The sequence below is a fragment of the Chenopodium album genome, chromosome 14 (assembly GCF_948465745.1).
Source record: "Chenopodium album chromosome 14, dcCheAlbu1.1, whole genome shotgun sequence".
NCBI lineage: Eukaryota > Viridiplantae > Streptophyta > Magnoliopsida > Caryophyllales > Amaranthaceae > Chenopodium > Chenopodium album.
Window position 1 is genome coordinate 11,876,034 of NC_137847.1, and position 4,917 is coordinate 11,880,950.

The 4,917-nt window shown below is 36.2% G+C and overlaps 1 pseudogene; it reads right to left on the minus strand.

Annotated features, from left to right (window-relative positions):
• Positions 1-423: 423 nt before the first annotated feature.
• LOC145577784 (beta-amylase-like) lies at positions 424-1,914 on the minus strand (annotated as a pseudogene).
• Between the last annotated feature and the right edge of the window lie 3,003 nt (positions 1,915-4,917).

Sequence of the window (4,917 nt, forward strand, 5' to 3'; positions counted from 1 at the left end):
GATAATGGCAACATGTAGCAGCAGCAACATAATGTAGAAGGTGGGTAGCAGTAGTACAGCAAGGTAGCAACAGGGCATAAGTAGGCACTTCTTACCTCAAGCTACTCATTAGTTTCTTGAGAATCCTCCTAAGCATAAATGTACTATGTGAGGTGTGGAATTTCACATTGAACTGGATTACCAGTAAATTTAATTTTGGTTCATTACAAAATTATATCCTATGCATACTTTGATAATGTTGTGCACTTATGCTATGTACATGTGTTCGTAGCAACAAAATGTTTTTGAAGGTTTAAACTTGTATATGTTTCAATTGAAGATTTCATTAGTCAGTAATTTTTTGAAAGTTTCTTATGACCAGACAGTTTCGAATGCTCTGAGTATTTGACATTAAGCTCAAGTCCCCACCTGTTTTACAAGCTCTTATGGCGCACTATCAACATAACCAGGCTGCTTAGAGTCCTTCGTCTCAAGACATGTAAAATCTAAAACACCATAGTGCCTAGAAAGCATCCTTGCTATTAGTCGATACCCATCTCTTTCATACAAGTTGTAGTACCCTACAGTCAGCTCCGCTGCATGACTTTTCTCATTGTACCACCAATGTATTCCAGAAACCTGTTCATAGATCAAAAGTAAAAAAACAAAAAGAAAAAAAAAATCAGTAGTCAGTTGCGAAAAAAATTCTTATCCATAAATGTTCCTATTGCTGCTATGTCACTCACTTTAGCTGCTATTTTGACTTTGCAGCCACCGAATGCTTTAGTTGCTTCTTCTAGGATCTAGTCACCATGAATCAATAACTTGTTCGAGTACCAGTCAGGAAGAATTTTCCACCATTGTTTCTGAAAAATTCTGTTGATTCTGGTCTGTCATTGTATTGTCCTTCATACTGTGGCACATCCCACTCGGGATGGCCAGCATCAGTTGCAGCTTTTTTGAAATCTTCTTTCAGATATTTGTCATAGCACTGCGAAATTAATAATTTGAAATGGGGTTAACTACTAAAGTGTTAAAGCAAGTAATAATACATCGCCTTCATTTGGTATATTTGATTATTCGAAAAAGCTAAATCTGAATGTAATAATATCACCTGAAATTCTCCAATTCCTTGGTAGCTCTCCAGCTGGGCTAAGACCTACTTCAATGTCAACTATATTGTGCCAGCATCTAGGAAATCTGACATATTTTCTCTGAAACTCTTCATGTAATCACTGTATATTTGTCAATATATTACATAACAAGAAATTAGTTCCCTTTCTTGTTTCAATTTTAGGAATGTGCAAATGTTTTCTTAGTTTTTTGATATTTTGAAAACACTTCCCTGAATGGGAGTCCACCCTCCAAGGATAGGTTCGTTGTCAATGCCAAGAGTAAGGTACTCTTTGTTCCTGGTACTGCGTCTGTTAGTATAGAAGATATCAGGGTTTGAATCTCCATCTTGAAGTACCCGTTGAGGAAGTGGGATATAAACACCGTCACCTACATTACCACCACATTGATGGAATGACATTATTGCTTGTACTTTCAGGACGCAATCATTAATGGCCTTAAATAAGCTCCTGTAAGCCTTCCAGTCATACTTCTTAGGTCCTTTTGCTTATATTATTCCCCACCAAACATCGACCATGACTCCATCGAATTCTGCTTCCTTTAGCTTGTATAATTGTCTCTTGATGTCGTCTTGGTTCTGGAAGTTGTTATCTGGCGTGACTATTCCTAACTGTTGCCACAAAACAAGTAAATAAATTAGTCATTGAACTGCTGCTTTAATTTGTTGTGTGACTTAATTAAGGAAATACTTGTGCTGAATGCTGATTAATGCAGGCTTACTGGTAACATTGCATAGACGGGCACATAGTTCAATAGCATGTTTGCCATATCGGTGTCTTTAGTTGAGACCTGAAGCAACATAGTGAATTATTTGTCTAAAAAGGGAGTGAAGAGCATGCATATCTAGTTAAAAGGTTAAGTAATGAAGAATTACTGTAATTTGAATTCATCTAAATAGGTAAGCAAATCCTAACTCTCGAGTTGAAAAAAAATACAAAAGAAAGAAAACAGTATGATTTTAAACCTGTAAGATTCTAAACTCTGAATTATTGTAATTTGAATTCATCTAAATAGGTAGCAGCAGGGCACAAGTAGGAACTTCTTACCTCAAGATACTCATGAGTTTCTTGAGAATCCTCCTAAGCATAAGTTTAGATGATACAATTTCTATAACGAGTCATTATGAATACAATGAGATCGCATTGCTAAAAGTCAAAAACTCTGAAGAGAATCTGCCAGAAAACTTTCAAGCTACTTAATCTCCTGGTCAGCACTGTGGGGATAGGAAAGCAAGATAAATTTCAGACCATAAGGTTTGAAAAATGTTGCTAGACCTTCAAAAAGTGCCTTATGGAGCTTCTTTATGGCGTGTATCAGCAAGTACACTGCAGCTCGGGGGTATACAGGTTCAAGGTAGTTACTCAAGCAATATTGCCTACTTGAGGTGTATCATCTCTACAGATCCAGAGCATCAGACTGCCTTAGAACTGTAAATTGCAGAATTTTATGAGCCCATCAGGCAAGAATATAGCTGAGCTACTCAAAGTTTGCTAACTAAAATTTGCAAGATGCTCATAATGGCTCTTATGCCCAAATTGCATACAATGTTGAGCATGGAGAGGATAGATGAAAGTGCAAAGAGCTGTCTGACAATATTCTGTGATAAAAGTTCAAAGTCAAGCTCCTCTATGCAACAAATTTCGTCAATTGAGGAGGCATTGAGCTCAGTATAGAGCATCTAACAACAGTTGCTGTAGCAGCCTAGTAAGAGGCAAGATTGCAATCACGTTAAGGAATTATCTTGAATCAAGAGCCATTTTTAGTTAAGAAATTGAATTTCAAAGAGCAAAAGGTCATTTGAAAAAGGATAATAAGATATCTAGAGAAAGAGCAACAATTCAATTTATCAACAAGTCCACAACGAAGCAAGTAAGACTTCGAGTGGAAGAAATCAGAACAAGAATCTTAAAGCTCCTCAAGGTTGCTTGAAGAATTAGCAACACTTACAAGCCTTCAGTTATCAAAGGAGAAATACTCAGAGTTCAACAAAGTGGGAAAGAGATAGAATTTTCAGTAGAAAATTCGAAATTTTTGCCTGAGCAACCAAACTCTTCAGCAAAAAAGTCAGAAACTGTCAGCGGAAAAATTTAAGGTTTTCTGTAGAAAATTCAACATCTCTACAAAATAGCAAGATTTTGAAGAAGAAAAAACAATATCCTTGCAAAATTTCAGTAGAGAAAATCAGCATTTCCAACAGAGAAAAAAGAATTTCAGCGAGTTTGTAAGCTGTCCAGAAGAATTTCATCACCTGTTTCTAGCGCATGTGAAAGGACAACAATTATAAAAACTCTTGCTATCTAGCATAAGGGATATATACCTAAGAATTCCAAAATCAGACATGGATGTTGTAAATATATCAATTAACTCACAAAATCCGCAAGATCTTTTAATATTTGTGTCTAATTTGGATATATACCATATATCTAGTGAGAATACTAATACTTACAAAGTTGCATTTATCTAATTTTAGTTACCAACATGATTTCACTCAAAGTAAATTTTGTCAAACTAATTCTTATTCTAAAGTCCTATTTAACAAATACTTTGCAATAATAAAAACCCAAGAATTCAGTATATTTTTACCTAAGTTGTTGTTGCTGCCTATAGTCTGCGACTGCACGCTGCTGGTGACTTCCTGCTGATGGCGGCTAGCTGCATCCAGTGGCTGGCGGCTTGCTGCTACCTGCTAGTGGCTGATAGTTGCTTCCTGCTGGCTGCAGGCTGCTAGCAAAAGGCTGCCAGCTGCTAACGGCTTTGACTGCCTACTGGTAGGGTCTAGTAGCTGCCTGCTGCGGCTGGCTGGCAGCTAGGAAATTCTTAATATCTCCTCCAACATTCGTAAGCTTATCAAATCACATTGATGTATTCTACAAAACTCATACATATCACAATCACAAATATATTACCAAAATAATATTAATGCAAAATAAAACTGGATAATAGATTATTAAAATAAGACTAGTTTCTTATGGTTTTTCATACTCAGTGCTTCTCTAGCAGTCCAAGCTGACTAATATGATTCACGACATTCATAAGTTAGTCTAATATTTGGGCAGTTGGCTGATTCTAATCCAAAACAAACAAATTAAGCTTCAAGAGATTATCAAATAATCGCAAAACCAAACTTTTGGTCATTAAAACAGATAATTTTGCAGTCAAACAAAACCAAAAATGTTTAAGCTAAAATCCCTATTTTTTTATTACTTCAAAGTAACTAAAAGAAGAATACTAGAAAGGACCGATCATATTTCCTAAGCTTCATGTTCACTTGCTTGCATGAAATCCCATAGAGTATCGTCCTCGATTTCATCATCAGAATCATCAATTTCTGGCTCTGCTCGCATATCCAACATGTATTCTGGAACGTCAACAGTAGTGGCAGAAAAGTCCTCTCTCAACCAACTAACATCATAATCATCATCAACGGTTGCCCTTGGGAGAACACCATCGCTAGCAAATTCATTCCAATCAGAAACTCCAACATCACCATTTGATTCTTCACTCATATCAAAGAAGTCTCCGGGGATAGTTTCCATAACGTAATGCAAATGCTTTTCTTTGGAATCTTGCACATAAAAAACTTCGTTTACTTGATTAGCCATCACAAAAGGGTCATTAGTATATCATAACCTTTTAAAATTTACACATGTTAGCCCAAACTCATCTTGCTCCACCTGAAACCATTTACAGCGAAACAATATCACTTTAAAATGACCAAAATAATCTAACTCAATGATATCCTCCACCACTCCATAATATTTTACATCCCCAAAAACAGTATTTTGATCCCTAGAACTTGCAAAA